Source organism: Ranitomeya imitator, chromosome 1, assembly GCF_032444005.1.
Source record: "Ranitomeya imitator isolate aRanImi1 chromosome 1, aRanImi1.pri, whole genome shotgun sequence".
In the NCBI taxonomy this organism is placed as follows: domain Eukaryota; kingdom Metazoa; phylum Chordata; class Amphibia; order Anura; family Dendrobatidae; genus Ranitomeya; species Ranitomeya imitator.
This window is the reverse complement of record NC_091282.1, coordinates 1044720931-1044735702: the sequence shown is the minus strand read 5'-3', so window position 1 is coordinate 1044735702 and position 14772 is coordinate 1044720931. Positions and strand designations below refer to the sequence as shown.

General features: G+C 42.5%; 1 protein-coding gene across 1 annotated transcript in view; it reads right to left on the bottom strand.

Annotated features, from left to right (window-relative positions):
• The window catches only part of TRIM2 (tripartite motif containing 2), a 202125-nt gene extending 189474 nt beyond the window's left edge, over positions 1 to 12651 (bottom strand). Inside the window, exon 1 of the mRNA XM_069744090.1 lies at positions 12321 to 12651. The gene's annotated coding sequence lies outside the window, so the exon portion shown is untranslated. The remainder of the gene's footprint in view (positions 1 to 12320) is intronic.
• Positions 12652 to 14772: the final 2121 nt, after the last annotated feature.

Genomic DNA, 14772 nt, shown 5'->3' with positions numbered 1-14772 from the left:
TGATGTGTCTGAAAAGTGTTGTGTGCCTCCATGTGCCCTAAAACCACTCGTCATGAATTTGACAAGCGGGGATGCCATGACCCTCTCACCAGCTCTGCGCAGATTATCGGAGCTGGGCAAAAACGGAATGAGACAGCCAAAAGTCTGAAAATTTTAGAGCAGTCTGTGTCACGTTTTTGCGACTCTTCAGGGCTTTTTATGCCACAATTTTGACATAAAACATTGATTAAAAAAAGATATTGTGAAGACTGCTTAGCTATTGTCATGATCCAGGTCAGGGTATCTTTTTCTTCCATCTCTTTCCTGTCCTAATCATGTGTGGGTTAACCTTTCTCTGTCTTTGGTGCATGGTCGGCTATTTCTCTGTGCTGCTGCTGACAGCCCATGTCAGTTATAGTTTCAGTCTTCGGCTTGAGCAGCTGACCCCATTACACCTTGATTTGTCCTCTTGCTGTTTCTTGACTTCCAGTGCTTGCACATTCCCCATAACCATCCCTGACTTAGCCTTTTCCCCTGTGACCGGACCCTGTTGTCTTTTGACTCGGCTTGTTTTAAGACCTGTGTCTCTGTCTATCGTCCTTGGTATTCCGGCTCTGACCTTCTGGCTTGTTTCTGACTACGCACTTGTTTCTCCCCACTGGTACCGCACTCCTGTCTGTTACCAACCTGGCTTTATTGACTATCCTTCCGCCTATTTGTGGAGGCCGATGCGGCACCACAGGTTTCCGTTAGTTGTCCTCTGCTCTATCGCCCTTTGATGGAAGTCTCTCGTACCCGCTCAGCAGCGGCACAACAGCTATTTTTTTTGTTTAAAAAGCTTGGACTGTAAAATTTGTAATATATAGCAGTGACCTTGATTTATTGACTCATTTTTGTACAAGGTGAGTAATGAGTTGTAGTGTAGTGAGACGTTCTTTTGAACATGTTATCATACTTTTTCAGTTTACAGTCAGGTGGTTATGAAATCTGTACAGAGATTTTTTAACGATCTGCATTGTCGTCTGGCATTTTTCACTATTAGGACACTGGCCATTAAAACATCATTTATTAAAAGTTATCTGAATAAATCTAAATGATTTTCCCCATTGAAAATTGTTTCCACGGAGAAGTCTTTAATATCGTGAGCAATGAAACCAATTTCCATAGATAAGAAGCAATCATTTTTTTTAACTTTCCCTGGCTGGGAAAGATGTGAGGAGATATATAAGCTGAGCACATGGCCACCTTGCCAGCAGGAGAGCTGACTGCCATGTTTGAAATCTGCAGTGCACCGGCCTCAATATAGCTTTGTTTGACTCCTCTTTTGCTTTATCCATGCTGTTCTTAGCTCTGATATATTTTAGTTACTACATAGTGTTTGAAACCATACTGTTATCCAGAGAATCAACCACTGAACCACCGAGAGGCCCAACAGTCCTGGACCAATTAAGTACACTGATGGTAACCCAAGTAAGGGAGAAGTGACTACTATAGATGAAGATATTTATTCCAGTTGGTTCCTTCTCTGGGTATATACAATCTGTACTGCCCTATCACCAATCCGGGGCTGCCCTTTTTATTTAATAAAAGAGTGGGCAGCTCAGACCGATGGTTTTCTTAAGTATAAATTTGTGTCAAAGGCTCATAAGAGCTCATTAAGTGATCTTAATCCCACTTGCCCACTTCCTCTCCCGAAAAGGCCAGACTTTCTACCAAAGTCGAGTCTGCGCATCCAGGTTGTGATATCCTGGCATGCAGATTTGGATGACATTACCGTCTGCGGCAGCTCACAAAGTGGAAAAAGTGAGATCTCCAAAGATCTTGCTCTTTCCACAAATCCAATGCTGCCGCATGCTCGTACTTCACTAAGCTGTTACTAAAGGGTAATTGCTGTAATGATGCTACCGTTCAGTAACTACTTAGTAGAGTACAGTACGTGACAGCACAGGATTAGCGCAGAGAGCGAGAGCTCGCAAGACATTCATCTTTCACTGCTATAGGGTCCTTGGAGGGCTGTGAGATCCCTCTTTACATACCAGGATCCTACAACTTTTGAAGTTCACACATGACTTTGGTAAAAAGTTGGACCCTTTTGTGGGGCATTAGAAGCACTTATGAGCAGTTTTGACACAAAATTATATTTAATGAAGTCACCGATCCGTGTCTGCACACACTTATTAAATAAAAAGGGCAGCCTTAGACTAGTGATAGGTGCTCTTTAAAGAGGACCTGTCACCAGATCACATTTAGTTCATTTATTCTTGCTTCCCTGACTATTCTGTTTTGTTGTTTTTTTTCAAATCCGCTAATACGGGTCCACAGATATGAGCTTTTTTATTTTGTGCTAATTTTTATGATTTTTACACGGGGGCATAGCTCATAAGATCTTTAAAGGGGTGGTCCGGTTCAAATTAATAAGGCTGGTTTCACCCTAGCGTACGGGAGGGCTGAGGATGGCAGCGTACTTACTCCCTTCTTCCTCCCTGAAACCACACTTACCCTCCGCCTACGTTCAGCGGTGCCCTGCGTATCTATCTTTAACATTGGGTACGCAGGGAAGTACGCTGTATGCGGATGCCTCCGTATGCGCCGTTTTGGCGCTGCACCGAACGCAACATGTTGCATTTTGTAGTGGTCGGTGCAGCACCAAAACAGCGCATGCGGAGGCATCCGCATACAGCGTATGTCCCTGCGTACCCAATGTTAAAGATAGGTACACAAGGCACCGCAGGACGCAAGTAGGCGTAGGCGGAGCATAGAAATGGTTTAAGGGAGGAAGAAGGGAGGAAGTACACTGCCATCCGCAGCAATCCTGTATGCAAGTGTGAATCCAGCCTAAGTCTGCAGTAACTCGCTCTATACACTTATGAGCCGAGGCCCCAACCAGCGACTCGGCCAGCCAGTGGATGTGCCTGACTAGAGGGCGCAGCCTCGCTCCATCTAAGTGTATGGAGAGCGAAGCCGTGTCCACGCATACATACCCTCCATTGTCGGCTGAGAAACCGGCAAATCCCTGCAGCGCACAGTGCGTGAGCTGAGTGTTTTCATAAGTCTGCAGTCACCCCCCCCCCAAGACAACCCCTCTAAGCATCACCCCCTTTAAGACCATAAAAATTTAGCACTAAATAAAAAGAACCATATTTCTAAAACGATATGGCAAATTTAAAGAAATACAAATAAAAAAACAACCAGAAAAACCCAGAATAGTCAGGGGGAATAAAATAAGAACAAAAAGTGGTCACTTAGGACCAGGTGATAAGTCCTCTTCAAGGATTCTTGGTTTTAATATATTTTACATAAAACCTTCTCGGGACTGGATTTAGTTGTTGTCTACCACATAGATTCTTTGTATTTTATGACGTCACATTATATTGTCATCAATAGTTGCTCATAAAAATGATACTATTAGTTGGGCGTATAAGGTTTCTCCCTCTTCTTTGTATTTCATTTTATGCTGTTCTTTGTATAGCAACATGTCTACACCTTAATTTACACCATTGCTTTAAAATAACAAACACAAAAACAAAACATGAACAATTTCCATTACTTAAAAGTCTTTCTGCATTTCTCAATATGATTTAAGCACATGTTTCTATAACTCCTGTTCATGACTCTGGTATCTGTGACATTTGGACACGTCACTTCATTCACTTGTTCCTACAGCCCTCTTGTGGACAAACCACAGAAAACTAGTTAGGCTAGGGCAATACGACAAGTGTTCCACGACAGCAATCCTCAGACCAGTCGTGTAGCTACAAAATACGGGCAACTTGTGTGTAACTTGCTGTTCCGCAACTTTTTATAAGCCGTGATTTTTCTGTAAAACATGGCCAAGATCGCAGACACAAGATATCGACTTGCACTGAAGTCTATGGCAAGTGAGCACACAACTTGTGACCGGTGTCAGAAATTCCAACACTTTTGGGGACAATTGTGTTTCTCTTGTATATACAAGTCCAGGTAGTATTGGACTGTAACACCGGAGCTCCTGCAACCCTCAACCTACTGTCTCCTTCCCTATAATCCTGTAGAATATAAGCCCGCAAGGGCAGGGTCCTCGCCCCTCTGTATCAGTCCGTCATTGTTAGTTTGTTTACTGTAAGTGATATCTGTAACTTGTATGTAACCCCTTCTCATGTAAAGCACCATGGAATCAATGGTGCTATATAAATAAATAAATAATAATAATGACCCATTTTTTTCCCATCCTAAGTGCTCCTAGTGGGTAATACACTCTTTTAACCCAATGTGAAATCAGAGTGAAAACCTATCTACCTATGACTCCATAAAAACTAAAAGCCTACAGTAGTAGAATTTTACTAGTCCAAAAGGCAGCCATATTCATGGCTCTGTAGAAAACAGAGCTACAATACAGCCATGTGCATGAGCCCTTACAATTATCCTCTCCCCGTGATACTTATTTTTCTCTGCGTGCAGCATTTTCAAGTGATCCACCACATTCGGAACTCTCAGAAGGAACCCTACAGCTTACAATAACCCACCTCACCACCACCGGAGCTGCCGCAGCCCAACCCCCCAACCTTCTGTCACCTTTCCACTATCTTGTAGACTGTAAGCTCACAAGGGCAGGGCCCCCTCCCCTCTGTACCAGTCTGTCATTGTTAGCTTGTTCAATGTCATTTTTATTTGTATGCAACTCCTTCTCCTCTACTGTAGAATCATTGGTACTCTAAAAATAAATAATAATAATAATTAAAGGAGTTTCACCCATAAAATAAAAACATTGACGATCCAGGTTTTTAATGTAACATGGTACTCGGAACATCCAGGTCTAAGCAGACGTTTCACTGCAGCACCTGATGAACAGTATGGGTAGTGTTAGATGGTGGAAATATAAATGAAAGGTGGTCTATGTAATGCATGGATGGGGCAGGTCTGAGCTGTTCTACGATCCAACTCATTGAGGGGTGTAGAGGACCCCTCTCTATGACTTTCAAATGTCCAAGCAGAACATATGGAAATATCAAGCTTTTATCTGTAAAGTTGAACCTGACATCTGATATCCGTGTGACATCAGCCAGGTATGTTTGTCTCTGAAACCCTGCGGTATTTCAAAGAAAATAGTAGCCGGCGGGGACTGAGCCGCACTGTACACTAGTCGTAGGGGTGACGTCTCCCCGTTCACTGCCAGGGACTGATAAGGCTACTTTCACACAAGCGTTTTTGGCTGTACGTCGCAATGCGTCATTTAGGAGAAAAAATGCATCCTGCGAAGTTGTCTGCAGGTTGCGTTTTTCCCCATAGACTAACATTAGCGATGCATTGCGACATATGGCCCCACGTCCAACGGAAGCGTCGTAAGACTGCTTCCGCTGCCCACGTCGGACATTATTTTCACAACGCTTGTCGGCACGTCGGGCCGACGCATAGCGACGGCCCTGTGCCGACGCTAGTGTGAAAGTAGCCTAAGTCTCTACCTACATGTGTGACAATCCAGGGTAGAGGGCGGAGAGAAGCTGTGGAGCACCCACCTCTCCGACTCGTCCGCCGTGCAGCTCGGACCCCAGCGACTATTACACGTATGTTTCTCTCTGAAACATCGCAGTGTTTCACTGTCAGACATACAGGTCCTTCTCAAAAAATTAGCATATAGTGTTAAATTTCATTTTACATTACATTTTACCATAATGTAATGATTACAATTAAACTTTCATATATTATAGATTCATTATCCACCAACTGAAATTTGTCAGGTCTTTTATTGTTTTAATACTGATGATTTTGGCATACAACTCCTGATAACCCAAAAAACCTGTCTCAATAAATTAGCATATCAAGAAAAGGTTCTCTAAACGACCTATTACCCTAATCTTCTGAATCAACTAATTAACTCTAAACACATGCAAAAGATACCTGAGGCTTTTATAAACTCCCTGCCTGGTTCATTACTCAAAACCCCCATCATGGGTAAGACTAGCGACCTGACAGATGTCAAGAAGGCCATCATTGACACCCTCAAGCAAGAGGGTAAGACCCAGAAAGAAATTTCTCAACAAATAGGCTGTTCCCAGAGTGCTGTATCAAGGCACCTCAATGGTAAGTCTGTTGGAAGGAAACAATGTGGCAGAAAACGCTGTACAACGAGAAGAGGAGACCGGACCCTGAGGAAGATTGTGGAGAAGGACCGATTCCAGACCTTGGGGAACCTGAGGAAGCAGTGGACTGAGTCTGGTGTGGAAACATCCAGAGCCACCGTGCACAGGCGTGTGCAGGAAATGGGCTACAGGTGCCGCATTCCCCAGGTAAAGCCACTTTTGAGCTACAGAGAAGCAGCACTGGACTGTTGCTAAGTGGTCCCAAGTACTTTTTTCTGATGAAAGCAAATTTTGCATGTCATTCGGAAATCAAGGTGCCAGAGTCTGGAGGAAGACTGGGGAGAAGGAAATGCCAAAATGCCTGAAGTCCAGTGTCAAGTACCCACAGTCAGTGATGGTGTGGGGTGCCATGTCAGCTGCTGGTGTTGGTCCACTGTGTTTCATCAAGGGCAGGGTCAATGCAGCTAGCTATCAGGAGATTTTGGAGCACTTCATGCTTCCATCGGCTGAAATGCTTTATGGAGATGAAGATTTCATTTTTCAGCACGACCTGGCACCTGCTCACAGTGCCAAAACCACTGGTAAATGGTTTACTGACCATGGTATTACTGTGCTCAATTGGCCTGCCAACTCTCCTGACCTGAACCCCATAGAGAATCTGTGGGATATTGTGAAGAGAAAGTTGAGAGACGCAAGACCCAACACTCTGGATGAGCTTAAGGCCGCTATTGAAGCATCCTGGGCCTCCATAACATCTCAGCAGTGTCACAGGCTGATTGCCTCCATGCCACGCCGCATTGAAGCAGTCATTTCTGCCAAAGGATTCCCGACCAAGTATTGAGTGCATAACTGAACATTATTATTTGTTGGTTTTTTTGTTTGTTATTAAAAAACACTTTTATTTGATTGGATGGGTGAAATATGCTAATTTATTGAGACAGGTTTTTTGGGTTATCAGGAGTTGTATGCCAAAATTATCAGTATTAAAACAATAAAAGACCTGACAAATTTCAGTTGGTGGATAATGAATCTATAATATATGAAAGTTTAATTGTAATCATTACATTATGGTAAATAATGAAATTTAACACTATATGCTAATTTTTTGAGAAGGACCTGTACATGGCTCAGATCCCACAGCCAGTGCCAGACATATATCAGATGTCAGGTTGTCTTTAATATATTAATATAATATACTTACTATAAAAAAAAAACAACACTGTGGTGCTAAAACAGAAATTCCATGATCCCCCCCTAAAAAATGTAAGTTTTTTTTAGACAAAGCAAGAAATTAACTGAAGCCAAGTATATATGACACTAGAAAAGCGTTCTTATGTTCACAGAATAGAATATTCCCTTTGAGAGTTGTGACGTCATAGGCAGATTTACAATCCATCAAGAGGCGAAATGTAATACCACAGCATTACAATAACAGATCAATAAAAACATTGATAGTAGTATATATTATTTACACACTTATACAGTACATAGATTTACTCTGTTTATTGCGGTTATTTTATGGTGTAATTATTAAAGCCCTTAAAACACTTATTCCTGCAGAAACATATAGCAACTATCTATATAGGTGATAAATGGTGGATGAGGGGTGGTCTGACCGCTGAGACCCCTACAGATTGCTGGCTTGCTGTTTCCACGAGGTCACGTCTAGGTAGAGCATTAGCTGTAGACCATGTCTTATTGCCCCATTCACAGCCTGTGGCTCTTGCAGGAAAAGTTGAGATACATGAGACATTAAGTTGAAATTTGCTATGGACACCAACCAAAACCTAGCTTTCATTTTCTACTCTTTTTTTGTACTAAAATGACCAACTCACTGATCTCAACAAGCAATTAACCATATACTTCAATTAGAAAAATACATTTTAACATTACATTTTTTTTTACTTTCAATTTCTTATTAATCCAAGAAACTTATTTCTTAAAGGAAACAGAGAAGCACATTGCTAAGGAGAGTAAAACTAATCCCAAACTGTTCTTCAACTATATCAATAGTAAAAGAATAAAAACTGAAAATGTAGGCCCCTTAAAAAATAGTGAGGAAAGAATGGTTGTAGATGACGAGGAAAAAGCTAACATATTAAACACCTTCTTCTCCACGATATTCACGGTGGAAAATGAAATGCTAGGTGAAATCCCAAGAAACAATGAAAACCCTATATTAAGGGTCACCAATCTAACCCAAGAAGAGGTGCGAAACCGGCTAAATAAGATTAAAATAGATAAATCTCCGGGTCCGGATGGCATACACCCACGAGTACTAAGAGAACTAAGTAATGTAATAGATAAACCATTATTTCTTATTTTTAGTGACTCTATAGCGACAGGGTCTGTTCCGCAGGACTGGCGCATAGCAAATGTGGTGCCAATATTCAAAAAGGGCTCTAAAAGTGAACCTGGAAATTATAGGCCAGTAAGTCTAACCTCTATTGTTGGTAAAATATTTGAAGGGTTTCTGAGGGATGTTATTCTGGATTATCTCAATGAGAATAACTGTTTAACTCCATATCAGCATGGGTTTATAAGAAATCGCTCCTGTCAAACCAATCTAATCAGTTTTTATGAAGAGGTAAGCTATAGACTGGACCACGGTGAGTCATTGGACGTGGTATATCTCGATTTTTCCAAAGCGTTTGATACCGTGCCGCACAAGAGGTTGGTACACAAAATGAGAATGCTTGGTCTGGGGGAAAATGTGTGTAAATGGGTTAGTAACTGGCTTAGTGATAGAAAGCAGAGGGTGGTTATAAATGGTATAGTCTCTAACTGGGTCGCTGTGACCAGTGGGGTACCGCAGGGGTCAGTATTGGGACCTGTTCTCTTCAACATATTCATTAATGATCTGGTAGAAGGTTTACACAGTAAAATATCGATATTTGCAGATGATACAAAACTATGTAAAGCAGTTAATACAAGAGAAGATAGTATTCTGCTACAGATGGATCTGGATAAGTTGGAAACTTGGGCTGAAAGGTGGCAGATGAGGTTTAACAATGATAAATGTAAGGTTATACACATGGGAAGAGGGAATCAATATCACCATTACACACTGAACGGGAAACCACTGGGTAAATCTGACAGGGAGAAGGACTTGGGGATCCTAGTTAATGATAAACTTACCTGGAGCAGCCAGTGCCAGGCAGCAGCTGCCAAGGCAAACAGGATCATGGGGTGCATTAAAAGAGGTCTGGATACACATGATGAGAGCATTATACTGCCTCTGTACAAATCCCTAGTTAGACCGCACATGGAGTACTGTGTCCAGTTTTGGGCACCGGTGCTCAGGAAGGATATAATGGAACTAGAGAGAGTACAAAGGAGGGCAACAAAATTAATAAAGGGGATGGGAGAACTACAATACCCAGATAGATTAGCGAAATTAGGATTATTTAGTCTAGAAAAAAGACGACTGAGGGGCGATCTAATAACCATGTATAAGTATATAAGGGGACAATACAAATATCTCGCTGAGGATCTGTTTATACCAAGGAAGGTGACGGGCACAAGGGGGCATTCTTTGCGTCTGGAGGAGAGAAGGTTTTTCCACCAACATAGAAGAGGATTCTTTACTGTTAGGGCAGTGAGAATCTGGAATTGCTTGCCTGAGGAGGTGGTGATGGCGAACTCAGTCGAGGGGTTCAAGAGAGGCCTGGATGTCTTCCTGGAGCAGAACAATATTGTATCATACAATTATTAGGTTCTGTAGAAGGACGTAGATCTGGGTATTTATTATGATGGAATATAGGCTGAACTGGATGGACAAATGTCTTTTTTCGGCCTTACTAACTATGTTACTATGTTACTATGTTATTCAGGCAAAAACAAGTCAGCCGGCTTTCCAAACAATACACTTTTACATTAGAAGCCATTGAGTAATACATAGCATAGACGCTTTATGGACAAAAGTATTGGGACACACATCTTCGTTTGGTGCCATTACAAAGATTTCTTAACTAATGGGTCGCCCAAAAGAACTAATTGAATTTAAGTGTGGTCCTGTATTACTAGTCAGTTCATGAAATTTCTTCCCACCTAAATATTCCATGATGATCAATTGTGAGTGGTATTATTGAAAAGTGGAAGTGTTTAGGAGCCACAGAAACTCGGCCTCGAAGTGAAGACCACATAAAGTTACAGATCAGGGTCACCGAGTGCTGAGGCGCACAGCGCAGAAATGTCACCAATGCTCTGCTGACTCAATAACTGCTACGATACAAAGCTACCCTAGAATTAAGTTTTCATTTTTATTTTATTAATCAATAATACACATGAAAATAAGCAGCTTTGTAACGGGCAGCATGTTGGCTCAGTGGGTAATACTGTTGCTTTATAGCAATTGGGTTCTGGGATCAAATCCCACCAAGGACAACATGTGCAAGGAGTTTGTATGTGCTCCCTGTGTTTGCGTGTTTCCTACCACAATCCAGGGAAGATTCCCAGGAACCACAGTGTTCAGTGTATTTTGTTGGCCGCTGGCCATTAATTTTTTTTTTACTCTGTGTTCACTACTGAATGCTGAGGCGCTGCAATGAAAGATTACATTCTGACAGCAGCGCCATCGTCAGGACGTACTTTGTGGGCGGAGTTAGCACGTGATTTGTAGGATGGTCTAAATATCCAAACGGCCCTTGGCAGAAAACAGATTCCCCACCCCTGTGATGAGGTTTTATGGAGGAGGGAGGAGCTACAGGCAAAGCTCCTCCCTCCTCCCATCTACATAGAGTCCTTTCAGTAGCGCCTGCCATCTCCTCTCTCAGTAATGGGAAAGTCTCTCCTCACTGACTACAGATTTTACCTCAGAACTGACAACTCTGATAATGACTGATCAATTTTGGCAGAGAAAGAAGCAGATTTGTTACGCTTCAATGTCAGTATGAGAGTTGTGCATCAGGAACTTCATGACACGGGTTTCCATGGCCAAACCGCTGGATGCAAGCCTTACATCACCAAGCACAATGCCAAGAGGTGGATGGAGCGAAGTTAACAAAGACATCACTGGTTTCTGGAATAGCGGAAATGTGTTCTGTCGAGAGACAACTCATGCTCCTCTATCTGATAGTCAGATGGACAAGTCTGCATTTATGAATGTAGGAGAACGTTAGGTGCCTGACTGCATTGTGCCAGCTGTAAAGTTAGGTGGAGGAGGGATAATGCTATTGGCTTGTTATTCTGGGTTTTAAGTTTGGACCCTTAGTTCCAGTGAAGGGGCAGCTTAGTGCTTCAGCATGCAAATACATTTTGGATAATTGTATGCTTCCAGATTTGTGAGAATTGTTTGATGAAGCCCCCTTTCCGGTCCAGCATGATTGTGACCCACCCAATGCACCAAGCAAGGTCCATAATGGCATGCTCGGGTGAGTTTGGTGTGGACAAACATGACTGGCCTGAAAAGAGCCCTGACTTCACCCAGGGATGAACTAGTGAGCCAGGTTCTCTCAGCCAACATCAGTGTCTAACCTCAGAAATGTTCTTCCGGAAGAATGGACAAATATTCCCTCAGAAACCCTCTAAAATCAGGTAGAAAGCCTTTCCAGAACAGTGGAAGTTATTCTAGCTGAAAAGTGGCAACCAACTCCATATTCCTGCCCATGGATTCCGAATGAGATGCCATAAAAGCCCCAGCAGGTGTAATGTATAGGTGTCGCAATACTTTTGTCCATTTAGTGTAGAAGTTTTTTTTTTTTAAATCCAGACAAGAATGTGGTGTGAACAAAGCCTTAACATTTCAGAAATGTCCATTGTGCATGAGAGTAATTCTGAAATGCGCAATCAAAAAAATGTGACTCCAGACTAAATAGCAAAATAACTCTGTTGTGCACCCCTGAAACTTTGAGACCCCCCTCGTCACTGTCTGCATTTTCCCAGCGAACACAAGTCATCAAAGGCTGAAGGTTACACAAGGCAAATCAACCATGTATGTCTAGACAAGGCAAAACAAACCAAAACTGCGGCAAAAAAGAAGTACTAAGCAATGGCATCCTCTGGCCACAAGGTCACACAGACGCAGGCGGACCACCTTGACAACCACACTCGGTGATTGAGGACAATGTTCAGAGAGATACAGTAGCAATCTCTTAGAAACCTACAAGTAAAGCCCCATTCATACAGAAATTCCGTCATAAATGTTTTTCCATTACAATAATGACCATCCTGCAGCCTACAAATGCCTTGCTATTAACCATGTCCTTGCCGCACATCCTATCAATGCATGCAGGATATATAAAGCGTTGATATATGTAAGATGGGATGGGAACATTGATTACTCACATTTAGGAGACACAAAGATCCAGTGGCTGCTCCAGGAGAAGAAGAGAGATGACTTTGATGATTTGGATGAGATGTGTCTTTCTGCTGGAGAATGGCAGACTGCAGTGTGGCTACTGGCCCTGCATGCTGCCTGCATCCTCTGCATCTGTCAGATGTGACCTCCCTGCTGCCTCAGGCTTTCACACACTCATGTGATGCCAGCAATGTTCTCCACCACCTCCTGCCTGCAAATGGAATAGGAATGATGGGATCTATCACAGAAAGCTGCTGCATCAGAGAGAACAGCAGTAACATGCTGCTTGTCTGATATTTCCCTTCGCCTCATTTAGCCACACAATTGCCATTGTTTTCTGCATTGTACTATCCCACAATAGAACCTTATGTGACATGACATTCAGAATTGTGCTTAAATAAGATTCAGAGGCTTTTACTCACTGCATCTTGTGTGATATGTGTCCTTTTCATTTATATGGTTGCCTCCAGATATATGATATATAGTGTATGCGCTAACTGTACTTCATAATATAGCCCTGGTGTGATTAATGAATTATCCCTGCCATCAAGGATCTTTACATATGATAACTTTACAGAAAACTCTAAGACTATGTTCCCACGATGGGTTTTTGGAGAGTTTTTGATGTTGCAGATATTCTGCACCCATTAAGTAAAATAGGTTACTTGCAATTTTTCTAAAGTACCAAATGTCATCGTGGGAACGTAGCCTAAACCTGTTTTCGAGCTCTCAGTCTTCTTTGTACGTGTTGTATTATATGCTACTTTAATGTCTGATTTTGTCTGTACTTGTCCCCTCTGAATTGGAAAGTGCTATGCTATAGAATTAAAATATATTATTATTATTTTAAGAAATTATCTGTTATAGCTGGACATATTAACCCCTTCACCCCCGGAGCTTTTTCCGCTTTTTCATTTTCGTTTTTCGCTCCCCTCCTTCCCAGAGCCGTAACTTTTTTGTTTTTCCGTCAATATGGCCATGTGAGGGCTTATTTTTTGCGGGACGAGATGTACTTTTGAACAATACCATTGATTTTACCATGCCATGTAACAGAAAATGGGAAAAAAAATTCCAAGTGTGATGAAATTGCAAAAAAAGTGCAATCTCACATTTGTTTTTTTGGCTTTTTTGCTAGGTTCACTAAATGCTAAAACTGACCTGCCATTATGATTCTCCAGGTCATTACGAGTTCATAGACACCAAACATGACTAGGTTATTTTTTACCTAAGTGGTGAAAAAAAATTCCAAATTTTGCTAAAAAAAAAAAAAAAAAAAAAATGCGCGATTTTCCGATACCCGTAGCGTCTCCAATTTTCGTGATCTGGGGTCAGGTGAGGGCTTATTTTTTGTGTGCCGAGCTGGCGTTTTTAATGATACCATTTTGGTGTAGATACGTTCTTTTGATCGCCCGTTATTGCATTTTAATGCAATGTCGCGGCGACCAAAAAAACGTAATTTTGGTGTTTTGATTTTTTTTCTCACTACGTCATTTAGCGGTCAGGTTAATCCTTTGTTTTTATTGATAGATCGGGCGATTCTGAACGCGGCGATACCAAATATGTGTATGTTTGATTTTTTTTTAATTGTTTTATTTTGATTGGGGCGAAAGGGGGGTGATTTGAACTTTTATATATTTTTTATTTTTTTTATATTTTTAATCACTTTTTTTTTTAAATTTTGGCATGCTTCAATAGCCTCCGTGGGAGGCTAGAAGCATGCATAACTCGATCGGCTCTGCTACATAGAGGTGAAGTACAGATCACCTCTATGTAGCAGAAATGCAGGGTTGCTTTGAACGCCGACCACACGGTGGCGCTCAAAGCAATCGGCCATCAACAACCATAGAGGTCTCAAGGAGACCTCTGGTTGTTATGGCGATGCACTGCTGACCCCCGATCATGTGACGGGGGTCCGCAGTGTGAGCACTTCCGGCCGCGCGGCCGGGAGCGCTAGTTAAATGCCGCTGTCAGCGCTTGACGGCGGCATTTAACTAGTTAATGGGCGCGGGCGGATTGCGATTCCGCTCGCGCTCATTGCGCGCACATGTCAGCTGTACAAAACAGCTGACATGTCGCGGCTTTGAGGTGGGCTCACCGCCGGAGCCCACCTCAAAGCAGGGGATCTGCCAGCTGACGTACTATTCCGTCAGCTGGCAGAAAGGGGTTAAGGCTTTGCTCACATGTGTGAAACAGATTTGGAGCAAGGGAAGTCTGCTGATGTCTTATAAATGTTTATTCTGTACCCCGACTCAATTATGCATGTTAGGCCAGTCTCACACGTCCAGATAATTCCGGTACCGGAATTATCCGTGTCCGTGTGTCCGTGTGCTTACGTTGAACATCAATGTGGCACACGTGCAGCAGCCGTGTGCCGCCCGTGTGCCGACTGAGGACCACACAGACCGTGCAGGAGACAGTGCTAGAGTTAAGCGCTGTCCC